Raw genomic sequence first — 25707 nt, forward strand, 5'->3', positions numbered from 1 at the left:
GCTGCAGAGCACCGCAGGTCACTTCTCCTGGCATACTCAAGCCTGTCCAAGGCAGCTCCCCCTCATTATTCGCAGCTCTTTCCGCCCTGCACAGGGTTGCATTTTACCACCACTTCAAACAACTGTACAGTTAACAAGGGCACACAGTCATGGTGCTTCCTGCAGGTAGATTGGCAGTATGAGCTCACGAGTTACGTTGAGTCTGGGGAAACTGCCACAGACCTTGATGTTGCTGACCGTCAACTCTCCAAAAAGAAAACTCATCTAAAATACTGTCACATGTTTAGTGACTTATGCCCTTGTATTTGTCTGTGGCTATGATCTTTAAGAGAAGAATTCATACAGCTGTCCATGTATGAGGCACTAAAAATTGTTTCTGTGGTGAGTGGGGAGGTCAGCATATTTACTGTGTCTATGAACTTGCTCTGTTCCAGCCAGTGGTTTTATTTAAGAATTAAAAAAGCAAGAGAGAGGGACTTAATGCTTTATTAAAGTACTTTATTCCTTCCCGAATTAGCCCTCCTTCTGGAAGATCATGCGGCATAGCTTTCCGTGTGATGCTTTCATTATAGCAGAATGGCAAAGAATTGCATTAGCCTCAAAGAGATACGGACTGGAAAGGTCATTTTCGTGGTAATGGAATCCATCACACAGACTGAGGGAAAACTGAGGAAGATTCACAAAGGGTCTCATTTTCACCACGGTATGAATTTTTTTGATCACCCAAAGAAATGTATTTTTTATAAATGTATACTTGTAAAATTACCTGAAAGCACGCTTTTGAGTTTGTCACATGTCTTACTAAGAAGGCATGAGGAATTTTGGTCTAAGCGAGTGATAGAGGGGTCATCAGGAGGACCTAAATATTTAACATGGAGCAAAGAGGATTCTCCATCATGTTTGATTTCATACCATTTAATATCCCCAAAATAGCTGCTCTTTTCCAGGCGTTAACATACTACTTTGTAGGGATGTCCCAATCTCAAAGGGTCTAAAATGACTTCAGAGCTCATGGATTCTACACTGAAGACAAGTTTTAACCCTTGGCACACTACCTCTCTGCTTCCAAATTAAGGGAACTCCAGGGATCAAAAATCAAAATTAGTTTCCTCTTAAAAGTATTTATTGTCTAGTTAGTAATTACTAAACATAAAACATGTTTAGTTGAATTTCATCCCTATATGTAATTAAGGAGTTCTACAAAGACATGTCATGTGAGACTTCTGTGGAGATCTTTCAAATGAATCATCCGACCTATGCGTCTTTCAGAACATCCTGAAAGTTTGTTTAGTCATTGGCAAAGTTCAGATTATGTTCCACTAAATAACTACACAACGTATAAATACTTGAAAAATTCTGCACACTTATTCACTTGTCTAACCTAAAAGTCTTCCCCATTCCCACCCTCTTGTAAGCCTCCCTAATTATAGGAGAGAAGGGAAACAATTCAGCTCCTTGACAGTGTCTTTATCTCTGAAAAATGGAGGGTATTTCTTGTCCTAGCTATCCCATAGTAATCTGAGATAAATGACTCAAGAACATGTGAGGAGTGAGGTGTCAGTTATAAAGTGTCATGACTCTTCAATTCTCCCCTTCCTTTCTTTTTAAGAACAGAAATGCACCCACTCCATTTCCAAAAGCCGCCATATTTTAAGAAGACAAACTTTGAGACCTACATCCTTCCTGCTCTTGCCCTTAAGTTAAATAAGAAGTTATTTTCTGCTCTTAGTTGGATTTAAAAAATATCTGTAGACATTTTCTGCTATGGTTACACCCCACAGCTGTCAGTCTGTTCGGAACCCCTGTAATATGAAAGCAGAGCAGACAGTGTATACATCAGCTCAGGTGTAAGGAAGGGAGTGAATGCTACTACAAACTCAAATCCTGTCATCGACTCCTCTCCAGGCCTTCACTGAATGATGAAGGATGGCTCGGGTTTGAAGTAACATTCTAGGAATTCCCAGCATTCTTGTGGGGGGAGGGGCCACCTGGCCATATTTGTCTGTGACCCAGGGCTTACTAGCATTTGGTCCCCACCAACTAACAAAATGGAGTCATCAAACCTACATTCCAATGTTCGGTTGCAACCTCAAGATTGTTTTCCCAAAGTTAAATAGAGTAGTAAGTCGAGTTTAACATTCCACACAAGCTTAATAAGCTCAGCTTTACCTGAAGTACTATGCTAGGATGTAAATTAGAACAATGTAAGGGACAAAATTTCATGCCACGAGATTCAATGGGGAAAGACAGCTGATTGTATCCTGTATTTTGAAGAAAATAAAGTGTATTTAGAGAAAATAGATTGAGAGTTTTAGAGATTGTGGAAAACAGAAACAAAAGAATTTCCGTAATTTTCAAAGTTTTGTGCACAATAATCATTATATTTCAAGTCAAGACTACATTCTTTGGTAGTGATATGGCCACTCTACCTTAGGGTCCTACCTAGGTTTCTGTTGCTGACATAAAACTATGACCAACCAAAAGCAACTTGGGAGATGAAGGGATTTATTTTGCTTACACCTCTATGTATCAATCTGTCACTGAAGGAAGCTGGAGAAGGCACTCACTCAAGGCAAGAACCGGGAGACAGGAGCTGAAGCAGGGACCCGTGGGTCTGTGCTGCTTACTGGCTTGCTTGGCTTGCCCTTCTATACAACCCAGGACCCACCTGCCTGAGGCTGGCACACCCCTGCTGGGCTAGGCCTCCCAAAACAAATCATTCATCCAGAAAAATACCTCCAAAGACCTGAGCACAGGCAAATTGGAGAGAGGCAAGTCCTCAACAGAAGGTCCTTCTCTCAAGGTTGCCCTAGTCTGCAGCAGGTTTATCAGCACTAACCAGCTCACTCAGCTATGACCGTCATCATTTGGAAGCACACAGTGGAGACATACACAGAGGATTAGGGAAAAAGGGCTGGCAAGGAGAAAGAATCTACCCCAGGACCTACCTGAGAACAGCGAGAGGATGAAAGTGGAGAGTTAGGATGAGCGAGACAGGTGAATGTGATGGAGCACGGATGGCTAAATCATGGTGACTGTGATCTAAAATACACAAAAGCAGAGTAAAATATGAGTGTATGCACACACACACACACACACACACACACACACACACACACACATTCTTTTAGAATTCAGAAGGTGGCTAGAGATGGAGGTGTCCATATTCCAAAGGCAGGAGAGAATGGCTAAATGGCAAACCTCCCCAGGATGCTTGCAAGTCAGGTGTTCGGGGCACAGGGAATGCAAGCTCTTTATGGAATAGCTGCTAGGCAGTAAACTTAGAAAGCACCTAAGTGCCCATAAATATATGTGTATCTAAATAGAGGCTGAACACCTAGGCTGCTCCTGCACATTTAAAAACACTTTCCACAAAAGGGATGGTAAGCATGCTGAAAGAGCTAAGTGGAAGAGTGCACACGTATTAACCATTAAGCCAATAATAGCATCTGATATTGCCAGTTGTTCTGAAATGTCCTGATATATTTCAGTAGCTAATAAAAGGATATCACTATGTAATAACTCGGGTTTATACCACTGTCTAACTAGCATATGAGTTGCTGAAACAATAATTCACTTCACAAGCACTCTAAGAAACAAACACTAGAAGAACACACTTTAGCGTGAGAGCTTAAGAGTGGGTACAGACTGCCTTTCTACTTCCGGTGCATGACATACTTTCCTGTCAAAGCAGCTATCACTGAAACAGCACAGGGCCATTATGCATGGGAGAATGTGGTAGGGACTCCAGGCAAGTGGACAGAGAGAAGGGAAAAGAGAGAATGCAACATTAGTACTCACCTTAGTAGCAAATAGCAAAACAAATAAACAAAACAAACCAACAAAACATCAGATCAAGTAATGTGGTTCCATTTCCTTTATGTCATTTCATCTGTTTCTTCAAAGGATAAGTATTTAATAGTTGGCATATTAGTCAATGTGCTATAGCAAGAGACAGTTACTGGGAGCCTCTCCTACATATTACTAGTATTAATAAAATACTTAATTGAAGATGGTGACCTGTGTTAAATATTAGCTGTGCAGTAACTGGGGTCCTTAGGTGGTCTTGGCTGATGTATCTCTCACCAGTGTTTTGATCAGTACCCTGTGCACACCTGCAGCCTTCAGCTAGCTCAGCAAATCCTTCTTTCAGCTGGAACTTAAATTTCCTGAATAATAGAAGTTTTACCTGCATGGATTGCATCGCCTTATGTAAACTGCATATTCCCGCAACTCAGAGGGCTAGTTTTGCCTGTGTCTTCTTGGATGCAAACGGTGATATCATTTCAATAGTAAGATTTCACATTAACTTTATCAACAATATTTTCATTAGTAATGAAGAAAAGAGGACAATAAGAAAAGTTGAATTCCAGTAGGCATATTCTGCCTCTCTGAACTCCTAATATTTAAGAACGTAAGATAAAGTTACCCTAATACTGAAACAGTATCTAACTTAGCCTATGGGTTTCCTGTTTTCTCAGGCTACCTTTGGCCTGAGATCACATGTGAGAATTTGGTTAATCTGAACCTCTAATTTCAAAGAAGAAATGTTTTCAGGTAAAATTCAGACTGATAAAAGAGAAGTTCTCTCAACATGGAGCACTTATGCCACATACAGAGTCATGGGGCTGCCGTCATAGCCTGTACCTAAGCGAGCCTGTACAAATCACAGGTAAAACATAGTCATCAGACTGAAGGAATGGGACGTTGGCCTCTCCCCTCATGATTGGCTAAGAATCTTAAACTGAGTTTTACTCAATTATAAGAAAGAAGAGCTGGGACACTTGTACTCACCTACACTTTGCTGAGGGTGACTTTAAACCCCTGCCCATTTTAAAAAGATAAGGAAAATGAATACTTGTCAGTTAACCCTGTCCCACTTCCTGAGATTTTAAAAGGAAATGTGAACTCTATACTAAAACTTTAAACACTTAGAGCTTAGGGTACTACACAGGGTCAGATAAAGTACAGAGCGAGTTTGAGGCCCTTGGTTCAATATAAACCCAAAGATATATTAGTATGCAAAAAGTTTGCTTCTGTTAAGAAAAATTGACCCTGAATCATAGAAGGAAGATTTCAAGGTACATATTTTTAATGATACTTAAGTATGCTTTGAGGTAAGGATGTGGGTATTTCTAAAAAGAAAATTATTGAAATCTATTTCTTGGTGTGCTTTGAGTGCTAGCTGAAGACAAGTTAACTACATGACTTCCTGAACTTTCCCGGAGCACAGACTCTTTGAAATTCAACCTGAAAGCTTTCAAACCACATGATGCTTTTCTTCCTTCATTGATTCATGGGAGAAACATTTGCTGAGTTTCTACTGCCTGCTAGCTCCTATGAAACATGCATGTTCTAATGGCTCTGTCAAGGTCCCTGACAGAGAATGCAATTGCTAAGGGTAAGAGGGGGCGTGGCACAGTGAATCAGTTCGCTGTCTCCATTGAGACTAGTTTGTTCTGCAGTATCTCACTCACTCCAACCTTTTTTGTCGTTTCCTCTAAACGCACTCAGACATCATCTTACAGGGTTCTTTACCCTAATTATCCACAATTTTCACCACTCTGCCTCGTTATTTAAACCTACCATAAAATTGCATTTAGTCTTACTAAATGCATTGTTATCTTTTAAGATATATTATTTAAATTATGTATGTGGATGTGTATGCTTAGTGTGTGCACACAAGTGCAGGAGCCCAAGCTGAAACTGTCCTATCTCCCAGAGCTGGAGTTCCAGGCTGTTGTGACCTGTTTACCAAGGGTGCTAGAAATTAGAGGCGTTTTCAAAAGCAGTATGTAATGTTAATTACTGAACCATCTCTCCCAGTCCCCTTAAAGGCATTCTTAATAAATATTTAATTTATAACCACCCTAATGAAGGAAAAGGTATTATACTTTAAATGAGGTTTGTTGATACAAATTAATAATTCCATTCTGACATGCAAAGTGAAGAAAAGATATTTAGTTCAGATGTGGTAGACAATTGATAAGAGATATAGTTCTTGGGACTCATTAGTCACATACATATAAACTATTCTTGTATGGCCAGCCCCTTGTCTATCACTGCTTTCCTTCCCTGTCAGATTTTGATCTCTGTGACAAATATCTGATAGAAACAACTTAAAGGAGGAATATATTTAGGTTCAAGATTTCAGATGATTATATTTTATTTTTAGGATTATAATATAGTTATGTTATTTCTCCCCTTTCTTCCATATATCCTTCCTTGATCACTTTCAAATTCCATTTTTTCATTAGTTATTGTTATGGGCACATACATACATACATACTACATACATACATGCGTACATACATACATACATACATACATACATCCCTAAATATAACCTGCTTAGTCTGTCTAATGTTGATTGCATGTGTTTTTAGGACTGACCACTTGGTATCGGGTAACCAATTGGTGTGTTCTTCCCTCTAGGAGAGTATTCCTCTCACTGTCAGTGCTCCTTAGTAGTCTAGAACCCTTTGTGTAGAGCGGAGGCTGCAAAATCTTTCTGATGCCCTTGTTCAGATGTTTGGGTAGATGTGTTGGTGAGAATTTATAGGTGAGGCTTTGGAAGGTACAGTCTCACAGAAACCTCTGTGGTCCTCCGGCTCTTACACTTTTTCCATCCCCTCTTCTGCACTGTTCCCTGAGTCTTAGGGGCAGGAGTGTTTTGTAGACGCATCCATTGGGACTGCACTCCACAGTTCTGCATTTATTGTTTGTAAGTTCATGTGATGGTCTCCATCTGTTGCAAAAACAAGTTTCCTTAATGAAGAATAGAGACCATACTTATTCGTGGGTGTAAGGCCAGATGTTTAGAACATTAGGAGTTACTCTGGTTTAGCAAAGTGGTGGTTGTGGATTTTTTTCACTCGAGGACTTCGCTAGCACTGAGTAGTCAGGTAGGTTTCCAGTAGCAGGAATGGCTTTCCTCTGGTTGAGTGGGTCTTAATCCCAAGTAGAGAGCTTTTGGTTACCACCAAAGTATGCATGCCACTACTACACCCTCAGGGTTGTGGGGCCATGCTGGTCATTGTTCTGATTCATAGGTGTCGCAGCCACATAAGACCGTTGGTTGCTTCCCTCCTTCAGAAGCTTACATGGCACTTTCTGGTACTATGAAAGCTATTGATCAAGGAGGAAGCTTTCGGTCAGCGCCAGTGCACATGTGTCTGGGCCCTGTTTCTTAAGTATGGTGTCTTCACCAATAAGGACATACTTTTGATCTAGGGAGTGGAGCAACCAAAGAAACAGTAATAGGTTGTTTGTTTTGGTCTGTGTTGCACAGCCATGACCAACAACTTAAAATGGGCTTCTCATACAAGGATTGGGAGTTTTGCTAGGTAGTGTTTGGCTCTTGGAGCATATCAGCTCAATTGAGAAAAGTTCATTATAACTAATATATATATTAGTTTTAGATACATTATATATATATATATATATATATATATATATATATATTAGTTCATAGTTAGCCTTATTCCTGTGAGCCCAAATATTGAAATGGGAATGGGTGGTGGGGCATCATTACTTATCTCATGGCATCTAGACGCAGAAGTGGGGCCAGGACTAGAGATGGCCTCTAAGACATGTTCACAACGATCCTCTTCTCCCAGCTAGTCCACACCTCCTAAAATGAATAGCACCTATACAATCACAGAAACCACAGTACCAGCTGAGGGCCAGGTGTGGCCATTCCATATCCAAACACCGCTTTCTCATAGTAGCAAATCAGAGCACCTGCCTAAACATTCAGATCACTTCTCTTCATCATCCTCTACCGATATCAAATTGTTAACTTTAATATGTAGACTTGTTTCGCTGACAGCATTTTTACTTCTTTGGGGCATCTTAAAAATATAACCCTCAATGACTCTAAAGCTCCTCAGAGGAAACAAAGTGTATGAAGCAATAAGAGAGGGTGTTGCTGAAATTCTGTTCACCCCTTGTACATTCCAATACCACCCAATTCAAACTGTCCCAAGACATAGGCAAGGTCTACACCATCTGAGTGACAAGCTGGAAAATAGTCAGTTGGGTAAATGTTGCCAAGTATCCAAGTGTTTGGTGTTATGTAGAAAAATTCATGGATGGCAGCCAGATCACTAAAATACAGGAGACGGTTTATGAAGATGCCTTCTCATTACCAAGTATTCCACACAGAGCAAAATATCTTCAACACCCCCCCCCCAGTTTTCATGTGGAGACTATGAAAAAAAGTGATTTGGGGAAGAGATAAAGGAGGCCTGTCTTCCTGTGTAGTATCAGATACTGGACCAAAATAAGTGCTTTTGGCTAGTCTGATAGGTAAAATTTCAGCATCTGGCATTTCTCCATTGTAGCTGACATCACGGTGCTCTACTCCCAGAAATACATTCCATCCTCCCACAGCGTCTCCAGTAGCTAGGCAAGTATGCGTAGGACAAGTCCAGCAATTGTACTTTCTTAAAAGCAAAGAAAAATATATAGTTCTATTTCATTCGCATTAATTTTTTAGTTTTCTACATTTGGATGGAATTAACCCCATTGGCAGGAAAAAAAAAAAAGGAAGAAGAAAAAAAAAACCTGAAAAGCCCATACAGACTTTTAACACCCCATTCATCTTACTTTGTGAGACTGAGGTATACACCAGCCAAAAACTGGAAATTTGATTAGCTGGTCCCGTGCATAAAGTATCTCATGGGTATGGCATTTTAAAATATTTTCCAGATATACAAAGCCATATTGGTTTCTTTTCCCTATGTCTATGTCTGTATAGAGTTAGGGGTAAAAGGGAATAGAAAAAAATCCCCATAGCTACCAAAATATTATTTTTTTTCCTAGCAATATTTTACAAATACTAATCCGAAAGAGAATATGCTAGATAAACTTTGAATTGTGGCAACTTTAAGCTCAGGGCATTTCCCCTTTAGTCCTCTAGATTTCTCATGATCGAGCCAGGGTTTTTCAGCGATTTGATAATTTCCACTTATATACAGTACTCTGGAGTTTTCATAAAATCTTTCTGATGGACAGGAATCCAATTGAAGTTATTTTGAAATGGATAGTCAATTTATTGGCTTAGTTGATAAGGTGATGAAACTCTCTTCTAATCAGATGGATGTCTTCAGTGAATCAAAGAAAGAAAGAAAGAAAGAAAGAAAGAAAGAAAGAAAGAAAGAAAGGCTTTCCAATTCATCTCTAACTCACTAAAGCCTTTGCAAATCTGGGGGAGTGACTTAATGGTACATATTTTGTCTCTTTCATCCTTTGTGGTGTTTAAACAGCTTAGCAAATTGTTCCTAGAGAAAACTGTCTCACCGCACACATGCTTCAATTCAGAAGCTAATGCAACCCCTTTGCTCATAAGGAGTGGGCCAACGGAGCTGAAATCAGGAAGGCACCAAAACCCTGAGAGCAGAAACCATAAGCTGTGATGCACAAGGGCATTTTTTCCCGGAGGTCTCACCTGGGATTTCCATTCTGTCTCTCATTTCCACATTAAGCACAGAGAACAGAAGCCTGTCCTGAGGCAAAGCAAGGTCCATTCCACTAAGCCCTTGGATAGTGTCACCACTGCTAAATGCAACTGATTTAACAGTGGGAGCTGTGGAAGACACAGTCACCTGAGATTTGTTCAAAGCTTTGTAGCAATAGCACAGGCCTGTGAGAGGGTGAGAGGTGAGGAGTGGGCTTGGTTGGGGAATCTCTTTCTTCAGGTGAAACTCATTAGCTGACTGCTCCTGCAGAAATGTGCATTAACTCTAAGAAAGCCCAAGGTCCATTTTCATTCTGTTTGTATGCAAATGAACGTGTTAACACCTGCCACCTCCAGGGAGAGTAAAAATGCACCCTCTCTGTCACTTAGAAACTTCCCTGCCTTGGTGCTCATAGCTCAAAATCCCCATATTTTTTTATTATTATTATGCTTCTTTTTTACATATACATTTATATTATTATACCTAAATAAAATAAACTACCTACAGCAAGAAGAACCACAAAACAATCAGGAATAATATCAATGTTACATTCGTAGTGTTTGGGCTATTTGTATTTGGCAACCTTGAAAAAAACATCTTTCTTATCATGGTGAGTCTAAAATTCTGAATATAAATCAATATCTATCATATCTCATCTCTATCAACTTAAAGCAGCTATCTAGACTTAAAAACATCTTAATGTCCCTCAGTAGAAGAATGGAGAAAGAAGCTGTGGTACATTTACACTATGGAATACTACTCAGCTATTAAAAACAAGGAAATCCTGAAATTTGTGGACAAATGGATGAACTAGAAATGATCATACTGAGTGAGTTAACCCAGAAGCAGAAAGACTCACATGGTGTATACTCACTTATAATTGGGCACTAGCCAAAAAGGCATGTCTCAATAAAATCTTTACTTACTAGGAGATTGCGATAGATGTGAGGACATCCTACTGGGACTCTAGGTAAGAGAAATATAGGAGATGGAGAAATAGAAGGATCCAGAGGGTCCTAGAAACTCACAAGAAGAACATCGTGATGGGTAGATTGGGGCCTGGGGGAGTAGGGGAAGGGCTGCTCAAACTATTGCACTAGCCAAGGACAATACAAGTAGTAAACATCGAACCCCTACTCAGATCTAGCCAATGGACAGGACATTTTCCACAGTTATGGAGAGCGAGGACTGACTCTGACATGAACTCTGGTGCTCCATATTTGACAACCTCCCCTTGGTGGGGAAGCCTGGTGGCACTCAGAGAAAGAATAAGCAGACTACCTAAATGAGACTTGATAGCCTATGACCATATAGTGGTGGAGGAGGTCCCCCTAGGTCATAGACATAGGGGAGGGGAATAGGGTGAAAGAGGGAGGGAGGGAAGAACAGGAGGATACAAGTGATTGGACAACAGTTGAGTTGTAATCTGAATAAATTAATTAAATAAAAAATAAAATTGAAAAAAAAGAAGGCAAAAACAAAACAAAAGAAAACCATCTTAATCCCCAAACAACTAAACTTAATTGTAAAACTAAACTCACTGGTCTTCATAGCTCAGGAAATCTCCATATTCTAAACTCTCTGCATTCATTTAACTTGGGGACTGGAAGACAAAGGTATTTTGCTGGGGCGTGGCAGGGAGGGCATGGGGGGGGCACTTCTTGTGGCATGTAGTTTCCACAGACTGCAGTCTTTTTTTTTTTTTTAACCTAGCTCCTCAACCAGCTCACTCTTGATGACAGGTGGCAAACTAATGATGATGCCTCTTCCCTTCCCCTCCCCCCCCCCCGAACCCTTTGGTTTTTCGAGACAGGGTTTCTCTGTGTAGCCTTGGCTGTCTAGGACTCACTTTGTAAACCAGGCTGTCCTCAAACTCACTGTGATCCTCCTGCCTCTGCCTCTGCCTCCCGGAATGCTGGGGTTACAATCCTGTGCCACCACACCAGGGTGCTCATGCCTATTTTTAACTGTGAAAGCTACACAGACAGATAGCTCTCTTAAAACACAGAAACACCCATCAATCATATGACAGTTTGAACATATGACACTCTAAAATGTGTAAGAATTTAAACTAGATACTTTTAAGTACTAAATTCTTTTCTTATTATTTGCATTTCAGGAAATAAATCTAATCATGCTATGGCCACCCCCAAAAGCACAGGTTTCAAATTCACAGATGCCTATAAATTTGGCTGAGTGGATTTTATAAGAAAATCACAAACTTATATGACCCATAAATATTGCTTCTTTCCTTCCACACAGGCCCAAAGCACTGTGTTTTCTTTATAAGCAATTCATCATAGCATTAGCATTTTCAAACAGAGATTTCAGAATGTAGCTTTCACTTTTTCCTTGGTTCGCACATCTCACATCTTGCTTGAGAAAAGTTGCCTGAACTTTAACTGAGGACTTTCACATACTCTCCTCATCTCAAATGCAGTCTCTGCAGGGAATAATTTCCTGCGGGAAGTACCCGTGGGAGTGTCTAAGCTGCTACAGAAAAGCAAGAACAGCTGCAAGTTAAAAAAAAAAAAATAACCTATATAGAAAAATGTCAAACCAGGGGCATTTCTACCTTTCCTCTGAGTAAAGCCAGCCCTCCTCGCTCTGTAAGTACTTACTAAAAGAGAATTTGTTAAGGAAGATCGTAACTCAAAACCAGGCTAGAGAACACTAAGAAGAAATTCACTATTTTTCTCATAATTATAGAAAATACTCTTAAATATCATTATCATGTCTGCCATAAAATGACTAAAGTGGTGTCCCTATGTCTGTCAGTCTGTCTGTCTGTCTATATTCTCTGTGTGTGTGTGTGTGTGTGTGTGTGTGTGTGTGTGTGTGCGTGCGCGTGTGTGTGCGCATGTGTGTGTGTGTGCGCGCATGCGTGTGTGTGTGTGTGTGTGTATGTGTGTGTGTGTGTGTGCGCGTGTGTGTGCGCATGTGTGTGTGTGTGCGAGCATGCGTGTGTGTGTGTGTGTGTGTGTGTGTGTGTGTCCCCTTCAGCGCTCCTCCTCTCCCCATCTCTCTCATAATCAGTAGTCTCTGAATTTACTGTACATGTCAATGCCACAGTTATGTAAAATACAATGCTTATCCATAACACTGTATGTAACAAATTAAATATGCATCTATACATTTGAATGTATATACGATGTGAATATATCTATGTGTTCAGACATAACATTATGGTTATTTTGCATAGAGTTCAAAATATTTAATATGGATCTAATGCACACACAAAATTCTCTAAATCCAGTAGAATTAAGTTTTATCATTTGACAGTCATTCAGATTAAATTAAAGATTATTAAAGTATATATGAACATATAATACTTTAAAGTATGTTAAGAATATGGATGGCAGAAGTATTTGTTTAGGCAAAAGTTACTCTGTGCTCAGTAAATTGTCAAACAGTGCCTGAATTATACTCCTGGAAAATTCTCAACTCCAGCTTACAGCTCTGAGCACTGTATCAGAACAGCTGTGGACAGCATAGTGCACGCGCTCACTTGCAAACATATAGGACTGTTATAATGCACATCAGTAGTTTTCAATAATCACCCCAGAATTTGTTTTAAATCACTTTGAAATCAAACAACATAGCTGGCTTTAAGTGTCAAAATTAAACACATATGGAGGTGAGGTCATTGACACTAACTTTTCATATTCTTTTGAGCCTTTTTGGGTTAGAATTGTGTTTATGTTGTCATCCCCTACAGAAAGATGAAAAACTGGGTGATTCTAAATATTATGCCAGATATTTAACAGTGTTATAGCGGCCATGGTAAAATAAAGCTTATGATGTGCTATATTGCTGAAAATGTCTCTCAACTGGAAGTACAGTCTTAGCACAGATGGAGGAACACACAGGGACCTCCACCCATAGACAAAGAATGACAGGTAGCTAAGAATTGCTGAGAGTGGGAGAGTCCTTTAACTGGTTATTCAAGGCCAAGTGGTGAGCCCTACAATAATATATATATACAAGTAACACATTGTATTTAGATATTAAGGTGTGTGTGTTAATTTTAAAGTATTTAAAAATAGTTAAGAAATGGGAAAATATCAACATAATGCCAAAATTAAAGTTCTGGGTTTTTTTATGGTGACTACTTTAGAAATAAAAAAATCTAAACTAAAGGGAAATCCTAGAAGATAACTTGAAAGTCAAAAACATAGTCACAAGAAGTTCGCTTCAAGGTTCTTGGTACATTTACCCACTTTATGACTGTAACACCAAGAGACAAAGTGGTATCATTTGGTTCCTTAAATTTTGATTACACCTTTTAATTTGTATCTAGGTAGCATGCACACATGCATGACCCCTATATAGACATCATAGAACAGCTTGCATGGGGCTGCCTGTCTCTTCCCTTACTTGAGTCTTGGCAAATGAATTCTGGTCTTCAGTCTTGGTGGAAACCACTGAACCAGCCACATTCATTTCTTTTTGAAACTGGCTTACAATAGAGTGCCATAAAAAATAATTATTGAATGGAAGTTTACAATGTTTATTTGATTTAGATTTTTGATTAGATTAGATATTTGATTAATTAATTGATAAGGAATATGTGAAAATAATTCAACAGGCTGAAGGAGTAATAGATACAGAGTTCAAGTGTAAAGACTACATCTAACCAAAACAAAGAACAAATTGTAGAGCAAAGCATTAGCAATTATCTCATATTACATTGAAAGAGAGGCCAAATTTTACCCTATTTTATGTCTAGGAAACTACAAAATCTCATGGCCCTGTTCGGCTTTGTAGATTTGGTCCCTGGGCAGATAAACCTTCACTATGAAACCACCTCAAGAGAGCTCTGCCATTCTCCTAAGAATCTAAGTTAAATACTGTTAGAAAATCAGTTCAAAGATAGCAGCGTATCCTGATGTCACAGCACAACTCTGGATATCGTTGACTACTTGCGCTCTGCATAGTGCTCAGTGCTCATTTACTCAGAGAAGTCGAACTCTCCACTCTCATCAGAGAAGCTTCTTTCTGAAACAGGCAGAAGCTGCTACAGAGACACACAACTGATCAAAGAATTGGTACATCTCCATCACAAAACCTATACCTGAGTCTCAGGGAATATCACATGAGAGACAGGCAGAAAGATGATAGAAGCCAGAGGACCAGGATACCTACTACTAAATAGTGTCTGTCTTATAAATATGGAAGCTGTGTACTTGAAATCCCAAGAGTACGGTGGCAAAGCAAGACTTGCATGGCAGCATCAGTTGATATGTCAACATGGGTAGGGAAACTGTCCAGCTAGGTGAAGAGCTACAGGTAATCAGCAGCCGCCGAGAGATGGAAAATCAATCCTCTGCAGGAAAGGGACCCTTGATAGGTTATCCAATCCTAAATACATGTCCGGAACAGCAATACTAGATGAGGTCATTAGGTTACAGACTCTGTGTGTGTGTGTGTGTGTGTGTGTGTGTGTGTGTTCATATTGTTCCATTCTTAGAAATGGCAAGTTCTTAGGCACTGTTTGAAAAGGTGGCTATTTGCAGGACCCTGGACGATGCCATTGAAGATGAGCCCTCCTTCATGGAAAAGATCTGCATGGAGGTAACTAGGAACTGGCAAATGATGAAAGTCATTTTATTTCATATTCTCAGAAAAATATAAGTCTTTCATTTATAGCTACATGACCTATACCATTAAACAAATACCCATAGTGTTAGGAAACAAAGCCATATAACTCTGAGGTATTTTTTTTTAAAGAAAATGTCAAAAGGTTAATCCAATTCTGCACTAATGCATTTCCCCTAGGTCTCCAAAGTAAAGTTTAAAATGTATAAGCTGGTCTCCTGTGTCTGTTAATCCTGTTCACCTATGATTAGTTCTTGTTTATGTTAGCAAATAAAAAAGATTTAATGTTGGCCAAAGGTTCTCAGAGTGTATTTCCCTTTTAACGAAAATCAATATCCCAAGGAAAGGTAACTCACTCTTTATAGGAACTGTCCCTCAATAAGTGATATTAACGAGAATAGCTGGGTTCCCTAGTTGAAGCAACTAGATAAGTCACAGCTCAAATAAAACCAACGTTGGCTACTGAAAAGGGTCAAAAATGTTAGACATTCTGCAAACTTTGGGTCAACTTCTGAGTCTCGTAACTATGCTTCTTGATGGAATATTAAGAACTGTCACTGAAGAGCAAGACAAACAGCAGTGACGTAATAGCCTACTGTGGAGATTATTCTTGTCTGGCATGTGGACTATTTCAAACCACACTTCACAAGTTTTGATACTTTTGACATCTTAATCTAAAGTAGATACTGTTTAAAATCCTCTGCTCACTAAAGTGCTCTAAAACATGAGCTATTTAAATATGCATTTCCTGGCAATTAATGCCAAGGAGTGACAGTGACCAAATGTTTCATTACAGGTCTGTAAAGAAACCACAGAGAGCAACCTAAGAAATTAACCAGCACACACACACCCATAAATCCTCATGCTGTCACAGAATAAACAGACTTCACACAGTAGTTCTTTAATCGTCCCTAAAGTATGATGGCGAGTAATCTTTTAACATAAAATATTAGATTTTGAACATAGTTATTAGTCACGTTCAGTAGGTTCAGTGTCCAATTTAGGACTGTGTGAAAAGTTGTCAAATTTACAGAGGAAGGATCAAGTTAGTTTACACAGTGTGGGTAAATTATTTTCCCATCTGACTACATGAATGTTTAGACCCTAACAGAATTTTGGAGCCTAACAGAAACCAGAATGTTGCCTTAGACTCTTATGTCTAGGAAGAGGAAATACAAGGCCACCATGGTAAGGCTATGTTTATTTTAATTATCTACTCAAACATTAAATTTTAACATGCACAAAAGCAAGGCATAGACAACTAGGTAGAAAAAAAAATCAGCCTTGGTGTAAGTAAGAACGAGATTCAAATCGTTAATATGTGTTGGTGTGATGAGACTGTCCTCCACACTAATCCCTAATATCGTAAGGAAAGGAACTGCTTTAAAGAAGAAGTACTTAATTGTAATAAATTTGCTGCCATCCCTCCTCACAGAGAAGCAAGCGCCAAAGGATATATGGTCCCCACTTTATTCAGTCGCCCTTCTAACTTCTGGATGCCTGGTGATGCACACAGGCCCTGGACTCTCAGAGATGACTCAATATCTGACGAAAGGCAGACATATGTTCCACAGACCAGAAACAGTTCACTGAAGAGCCTGCTACCTGCTTGTTCTATTATGCCCCACATGCGGTCGCATACATTTGCAACTGTTTGACCTTATGAATATTAGAAGAAACATTGTGACCGTATCAACACTCTATTCTCAGCACAATAGAATATTTACGAGATTTATTTTTACAAAATGAATACTTTTAGATTTTATGATGCTTTTAGGACACAGGACACACAGTTGATGCTGGGGTGGTTGCTTCTGAAGGAAAAAGATGTAAATATCTCACACAAAATGCTTAGCCCTGAAGAGGATTCCTATGCACAGAGTCTCATTTAGGACATCTAAGGTTCAAAGCACAGTTCAAATGCCTTTCAGAAACATATTTATATGCTCAAGATTCATTCTGTTTCTTTTCACTTTTCCAAATATGTATGTTCACTGGTTAATTGGGCCTCTTTTCAATAAACAGTGCATTTGGCAAAAATAGAAACTTTTTCTCAGCTCTGTAGTGACGGTAGCTAATGGTTCAGTGCTCAACAGCATCATGGTTATTGTTACGATGTCTCTGGTTTTGATATACATAATTCTTTTCTCCTGAAAATTCATATATGTGAGATGCAGCTGCCATCACAAGGCATAGAAGGTCAATACTTTTGGTGATGGCATCTGGTCACCTTGACCCATCTGCTTCCACTACACGGAAAGTAGAATATTAGATTGACATACTCTCGTGCATAGAAACACTTTAAGTGCAAATCGTAGGAGCCCTTCCTTTAATGTAAACACTGCTCATATGCTTATCGTCTCACATAATCAGGTATTTTTTACGAGTAGTCTTCTGGGAATCTGAACACGTGTGCAGACATGTAAAAATATAAAATGACAGCAATGATGACCATTGCTGACGAAGCAGGTGTGAAACCCTGAGGAGGAGCTGTAGCATGAAAAACAGTCCCTGCGGCTGTTCCATGTCTCCATGAGAGCTCAACTGAGTCCATCTGGAGGCAAACAGACACTCTGGGATTGAGGTATCTCAGCTCAAGGAATTGGGCACAGCCGTGATTTCAGAAGCTCATCTTGTGATCTGCCACAGTAGCACCCTCATATTGCTCAGCCTTGGGGGAACATGCCTGGGTTGGAGCCTGCAAGTCATCTCATCTTTACAAATGAAGCAAGGAGGACTTTTCCCGTTGTTTTCTCTAACTTAAAGAGAACTAAGATTTTGCTGGTGTGCAGCAGTCAGGTGAGCTACAGCACTTTGCTGCTGGGGGTTTTTCAATAGAATATTTAAGGAGAAAGAGCAACTTTTGTTCTTTGGTTTTAAATTGCCTTAGGCTCAGTTGCCTAAGATGCCACTGAAAACAACGCTGGCCTTCTTACTGTGCTAAAGTCAAGCTTGAGCAGGAGACAAAACCACTTTCACTTGTTTATACTTTTATGCAATTTTAAGACACCACCTTCAAGGAGACAGACAGAAGACCATTGGAGGGGAATACACACTTTTTCAAGACTTCTTTCTCACGAGTACATACAAGTATTTCTAATTGGTTAAGTTAATACAAAGACTGGCTTAGTTGACATACTAGTAGTTTCCCAGTAGCCTGGAAATTTTTATTATATATAAAAACCAGGGGGGTTCCATCTACATTCTGAGGTCTTACAGTGTAGTTTGGGCATGTTTTTCTTTAAATTTTCAAATGATGTAAACATGGTAAAAACACAAACAACATATACATTTAAAAAAGAATCAAATATGTACTAGATTTGACCACTATCTAATAACTATTAACATTCGGATGATCACACTAATTTGTTTACTTTACAGATAACCATTGACAAAAGAGAGGGAAGAATTTATGCAGTATGTTTTGTCTTCACTGATCACTAGTAATTATGTTGGTAACATCTCATGTATAACTTGTTTCCCGTGGTCTCCCTTGGCCAGTTGGTAATGAGAATGCATCTGTTTTCCATGCCTTCCTGTCCCTTTTGTGTATAACTATTTACAAAAATAAATAAAGATCTTTCAACTGTTTGCTTCACAAAAATTAGCCATTGGACTTTGGTATGCGGTCTCTTTCTTTTCAAAAGCATCTTTCTGATAGCCCTCTGAACAGGTTTACATATAATCTGTGCTTTTTAAAAATGTGTGTCATAGTATAGATGTCATATATATTTTCCCAAAGGGTAACAATGACACATGTTTCTAATTTTAACAATTAATTTCTATTTTATTTACAAAATATATTTTGTTAATATTTTTTCCCCTCTGCCAGGCCAGCTCCTGCCAGCTCCTCTTTCTCTTTGCCCACCCAATTACATGTTCTCTCTCTCTCTCTGTCTCTCTGTCTCTTTCTCTCTCTCTCCCTCCCTCCCTCCCTCCCTCCCCCCTCCCTCCCTCCCCCCTCCTCTCCTGTTCTCTCCTCTCCTCTCCCCCTGTGTTTGTGTGTGTGTGTGTGTGTGTGTGTGTGTGTGTGAGTGTGTGCATGTGTGTGTCTGTCTGTCTCTGTCTCTCAACAAAACAGAAAGAAAAAGGATAAGACAAAAAATACCAAAACAATGACAAAACAAAACAAAAAACACACAAAACAAACAAACATAGAATCTGCTCTTTGCTGGTCAACTACTTCTGGGCACAGGGCTTTCCCTTGAGTGTGGTTGATACACCCAGTGACACTCCATCAGAGAAAACTAATTTCTCTTTCTCAGCAGGTATCAATTACATATAATTTCTTAGGTAGGAGTGGGACTTCCTGTCTATTTCTCATTCTCCATTCTAGGATTTTGTCTGGTTTGAACTTCTGCGGCTCTCGTGCTTGTTGCCACAGTCTCTGTGAGTTCATATGTGTATCAGTCATGTTGTGTCTGGAAGGCTCTGTGTCCTTGGACACATCCACCACCTCTGGCTTTTTACCATCTTTTGCCTCAACTGCTACATAGTTCCGTAAGCCTTAGGAGCAGCTTGACAAAGATGAACCACTTAGTGCTGAGGCTCCAAAGTCTCTCCCAGTCTTCACAGTGTCCAGTAGAGTGTCTGTGTGTTACTGTCTATGGGAAGCAGCAGCTTCACTGGTGATGGCTAAGCAATGCCTTCCTCCCTGGGTATAGCACTGCGTCATTAGTTGCCATCTTACTGCTATGTCCCATCAGCAGAATACTACTGGTAGGTTACCCACATTTCTGATATAGGTAATTTTATTTCTTAGAATTGTTTTCATTATGACCTACCGATTTGAGTATTTGCTATTTTCATTTTTGTTCAATCCTAAAATGTTTTTAAAAATCCTTCTTGCTTCCCGTCTTGGCCTATTTTCCATTCAGCTTCCATGAATTTGCATGTTTTCTTCCATTTCTATTGTTGATTCCCAGCTTTAACCCATGTTACTTAGACAGATAATGAAAGGACTTATCTCAATTTTCTTTTATATCTCCTGGCTTGCTTTTTTGCCCTAATACAGAGTAACCTTTGGAGAAAAATTCATGGGCTGCTAAAGAGGAAGATGTGAGTTTTCACACTTGGGTGGGATGTTCTGTAAATGCCTGTGAGGTCATTGACTCTTGTGTGTTTCTTAGAAGCAACAGGTAGAGGAATTCTATTTTCTAATCCAATCTGTTAGCCTGCGTATTTTTATTGGGGAATTTAGATCATTGGTGTTGAGAGATTTAGGGGTGTTCTTACAATGTACTTTTGCTTTTTTAATGTTTGTTGGTGTTTTGATTGCATATATATCTGGGTGAAAGTGTCAGATCCCCTGGAACTGGAGTTACAGATGGGTGGGAGCAACCATATAGGCGCTGGGAATTGAACCTGGATCCTCTGGGAAAACAGCCAGTGTTCTTAACTACTGAGTCGTCTTGTTGAGAGTTTTTAAAGAGTGGTATTCAATCCTTGTTATTTCGTTGTGTTGGTTTGGGTCCCCTCTTTTTTGATTAAGTGTTCTGGGATTACTTATTGCTTATGACCACTTGAGGGTAATTAACCTTCTCTTCAGACTCAGGTTGTACCTCCCAGTGTCTTCTGTAAAGATGTATTTGTAGATAAGTACTGCTTAAGTTTATTTTTAATATGAAATGCTTTTGTCCACTTTCAACTAGGATTGATAGTTTTGTGAGGTGTGGTAGTCTGCAATAAATGACATTTTGTCTCTTAGAACTTGAAAACATCCACCCCTTTGGCTTTCAGAGTCTCCAGGTGTTATTCAAATGAGTCTGCTTTTGTGTGTGATTTGTTCTTCCCCCTATAGCTTTTAATTATCTTTTTTTTGTTCTGTACAGTTAGTGTTATTATTCTTATGTATTATAGGGAATTTATTCTCTTCAGTGTTTTGTGTGCCCCCTGTACCTTCATAGGCATCTGGGTTTTTTTTTGGGGGGGGGCAGTTTTAAACACCTTCTATTATTTTGTTAAAAAATTTTACATTGAGTTTTTTTCCCTCTAAAGCTATCATTTGTAAGATTGGTTTTTCCATAGTGTTCAAGATTTCCGAGCTATTTCGTGTCTGTATTTTTTTTTTTTTTTAAGATTGAAGACGCAAGACCTGAGATTCTCTTTCTCATGTTCTGTAATCTTTTGGTGAGGCTTACCTCTGAGCTTCTTGTTTGATAGCCTCAAGTTTTCACTTCCACTTTTATTCTAGTCTTTTTCTTTATTAAATTCTGCATTTATATCTTGAAATGTTTAAATTATTTCTTTCAACTGTGTTTTCGCAGTCTTCTCTAAGGTGTTTAGGATTTATTTCCTCTTTCAGGCCCTTGAACATATTCATAATTGACATTTTGTAGTCCTTATGTTATGCTTCAGCTAAATCACTTTTCAGCAGGCCTGGTGCAATGGGATCGCTGGCCTCTGGAAGAGGCATGCTGCCTTGGCCATTCATGTCTTGGTTTTTGTACTGGGGTCTAGGCATCTGCAGCTATAGTGTTTAAAGTGCTTATTGGTGTAGCCATCTGGCCTTGTTCTTGCCAACTGGGTGTTCTATTCTTTGATTGCTCTTGCCTACTCTGGGTTCTAGCCAAGTATGGTGCCTATAGGTTCCATGAGAGAAGGTTGTTCTGTTGGTCAGAAGGAAGAACAAAGGAATGGAGATGGGCTGGAAGGAAAGGCTGCAAGGGGCTCCTGGGGAAAATGAGGGAGACCTGGGCCTGCCTCTACATTACTATGAGAAGAAACCTTTGGAATCTTCATGTTAGACATGTAAATCCTTACTTTAATAAACATATTTTCAGAAGATTTCAAATATATATTATATATGCATGTGTATACACCTGCTTATATATGTATATATACGAATATGCATATGCATGTGTGTATGCATACAAGTGTGCATGTGTGTGCATGTGCATGGGTCTGTATGTTAAGATATTGTCAGAAGTCTCTTCCTAACTGTGTCCAGAAGCTCTGTTTTACATGGATATGTAAATGACAAGGAAATGTCATTGGAAGAAAACACCTCCCTGTCCAGATAGTACAGTGTAACTTGTATGTTTACAGGGCTGACCATTTGGTACTGAGTAACCAAGTCAGTGTGCTTTTCCCTAGGGAAGACTGTTTCTCCCCACCCTCAGCACCCATTGCTCACCTTCAGTTCTCTGTGTAGGGTGAGGCCTGACCGGCTTTACCCCTCTACACAGCCTTAACCTGTCGATGTTAGCACATCGATTGCTGTTGACCTTGCTCAGCTCATGTTTAGGCCATCATGCTGGTGAGACATTATGGAAACATACATACAAGTAACACTGACATACTGTACAGGCTGTATTTATGTATATGCACATATCTACATAATAATAATTAAGGAAATTAGAGGCCATGGATTTGAAAGACAGCAAGAGGGGTATACTGGAGGGCTTGGATGAATGGGAAGGGAGAATTTGCATAATTATAATATAGTCTCAAACTATATATATATATTATATATATATATTAATATATATATGCATTTCCCATTCTTACTTTTACTCAATTGTCTCCCTACTTAGTATCTACATGACAAATACAAAACCAAGTCTATCATTTCACTGTGTTAGCCATAATCTTAACTACTTTTCCGTAGCTCTCAAAAATATTTCCTTAGGACCATTTGAGGATCATTGTTCGTGTGGGGAAACTGGGCTAACGCAGTCAGCTGAGTGGGCAAGTGAATGAGTGACAGGAGGATGACCACCTGCCTTTTCATCTTCTGTGCTCTCCTAAGCCAGTGTCTATTAGCATTCAGGGAAGTGTTTTAGATTAAAACTATAACATATAAAATATTAAAGTTATTGAGATATAAAGATCAACCATTAATAAATGGGACCACAGGAAACTGAAAAGCTCCTATGAGGCAAAGGACACTGTCAACAGAACAAAACAACAGCCTACAGACTGGAAAAAAAATGTTTGCCAATCCTACATCTGACAGAGGGTTAATATCTAAAATATATAAAGAACTCAAGAAATTAAATACTTCCAAACCAAATAATTCAATTTAAAAATGGGATAGAGCTAAACAGGGAATTCTCAACAGAGGAATATTGAGTGGCTGAGTAACACTTAAAGAAATGCTTAAGGTCCCTAGTCATCAGGAAAATGTAAATCAAAACGACTCTGAGATTCTATCTTACATCTATGAGAATAGCTAAGATCAAAACCACAAGTGACAGCACATGCTGGCAAGGATGTGGAGAAAGGGGGACACTCTTCCATTGCTGGTGGGAGTGCAAACTGGTAAAAAAAAACACTTTGGAAATCAATCTGCCACTTTCTCAGAAAACAGGGAATAACTTTACCTCAAGACCCAACTATATCACTCCTGGGCATATACCGGAAAGATGCTCTACCAACCAACAAGGACATTTGCTCAACTATGTTCATAGTAGCTTTATTCATAATAGTCAGAATCTGGAAACAACCTAGATGTCCCTCAACTGAAGAATGGATAAAGAAATTGTGGTACATTTACACAATAGAATATTGCTTGGCTATTGAAAAACACAGAAATCTTGAAATTTGCGGGCAAATGGATGGAACTAGGAATGATCATCCTAAGTAAGATAACCCAGACACAGAAAGACACACATGATATATATTATGATATTACCCACATAATACAGGGTAACCACACTACAATACACAGACCTAAAGAAGCTAAATAACAAGGAGGACACTACTGAGGATGCTTAATTCTCATTCAGAAGGGCAAATAGAACAGACATGGGAAGCAGTTGAAGAGAAGGAACAGATGGGAGCCTAACATAGAGGTCCTCTGAAAGACTCCACCCAGTAGGAGGTCCAATCAGATGCTGAGACTCATGACTAAATGCTGGGGTGGAGCACAGGGAGTCTTATGGAAGAGTTGGGGGATAAAAGGATGGGGAGGGGACAAGAGCTCCATAAAGAGACCAATGAAGAAAACAAATCCAGGCAGAGGAGGGGGATGCTGCAGTGACTGATGCACCAACCAAGGACCATGCATGGTGAGGGCCTAGACCCTCTGCTCAGATGTAGTAGACAGGCAGTACACTCTCCTTGTGGGTCTCATAATATTGGGACTAGGGAACTCCTCTGGCATGGACTCTGGTGCCCACACATTGATCACTTCCCCACGGCAGGGCAGCTTTTTCAGACCACAGAGGAAAAAGATACAGCCAGTCCAGATGAGACTTGATAGGCTGAGGTCAGATGACAGGGGAGAATGGTAACCCTTTCTGGGGACTAAGGGAAGAGAGAGTAGAGATGAGTGAGGGAGGGTGGAGCCAGGCGGTGTCAAAGGAGGGGGGCTACAATCGGGATGTAAAGTGAATAAATTAAAAATTAAAAAACTAAAAAGCTATTGAGAAATAAACCCCAAATAATAATGTATCGTTAAAATGTATAATAGAATTTAGAAGGTACATTGAATAGTAGTTAAGGAAAGTAACACTCCAAAAATTCAATAAAATTCAGTAAGGAAAATCTGTACACTCAATATAACGTATACATTGTTCTGTGTCCGATGATATCATATAAAGTTATTTTAGATTTTGTTTTTAACTGACACAGAGGAAAATGCTATGTTAATTGAGAAAAAGTCTTTGAATGGAAATAGCATTGACTTTTAAATTATTGGCCTTATCTTGCTCTTTTATGTATGCTCAGAATAGTGACAACATTTTCAACAATGTTCCAAAAGCCATTTAGCTTACAAAGTGGAATTATTGTGATACGGTACACTTAATGCATTTCTTCTTCATGGCATCTTACTTCATAAAAATCAATTGGACTTTATGCCTTGCACAGAAGCCCTTCTTCTGCACTGAAGTCAGAGTGATTATGGGCAAGCTGGGCCGAGACCACCGAATGCACTAGAACCTTCCTACAGTACTTGTTGTTTTAAAGAACATGGCACAAGGCACTCTACCACATTGCAGTAGTGCTTTCTCTAGCATAGCCCTTACAGGACTGTTTATAGAAAACGACTACTCTTATAAAGGTAGGCACGGATGACTTGACGCTTCTCCAGAGAGTACATGTATTTTCCTTTGAAAACAAAACAACAACAAATACCACTTGTCCCAACTTAAGTTTACACAGCATGAGCACTGAGCAAATAGCTAGCCTGTGGTAAGCCCTCACCAGTCAATGTGTAAATACACGAATGTAGCCAGTTTTCTCATATATGCATTGATGACATAAGTATAAGATGAACACAGATAAGGGGGTGTATGTTCCATTCAAATAGAGTAAGAAGTTATACTGGTCTTGAATATAAATAACTAAGCTGGCCATCATCATATACCAAGCTGCAAACACAGTTCCATGGTGTTTAACAGAGACTGACACACCAACCAAAGAACACGCATGGTCTGGACCTGATGGGCAGCTTGGTCTTCATGTGGCTCCCCTAACAAGTGGAGCAGGGGCTGTCTCTGACATGGACTGTTGCCTGCTTTTGTATCACTTCTCCCTGGCTGTGCTGCCTTGTGTGGCCTCAGGGGATGAGGATACACTTAGTCCTGATGAGACTAGCTATGCCATGGTGGGTTGATGGGGTTATGGGGAGGGGGAAGCGCTCCCCTTTTCTGAGAAGAAAGAGAAGGAAGAAAGAGCAAAGAGGATGGGAAGGCGGGACCAG

At 39.5% G+C, this 25707-nt stretch overlaps 1 long non-coding RNA gene across 2 annotated transcripts in view; it reads right to left on the minus strand.

The window, feature by feature from the left end:
* LOC311596894 overlaps nt 1-25707 on the minus strand; it is a 170136-nt gene that overhangs the window by 35060 nt on the left and 109369 nt on the right. For both annotated transcript variants that reach the window (XR_014779022.1, XR_014779023.1), the window contains exon 4: nt 2949-3042. This is a non-coding gene — a long non-coding RNA (uncharacterized lncRNA). The remainder of the gene's footprint in view (nt 1-2948; nt 3043-25707) is intronic.

Source organism: Acomys minous (genome assembly GCF_964271855.1).
Source record: "Acomys minous genome assembly, chromosome: 4".
Lineage (NCBI taxonomy): Eukaryota > Metazoa > Chordata > Mammalia > Rodentia > Muridae > Acomys > Acomys minous.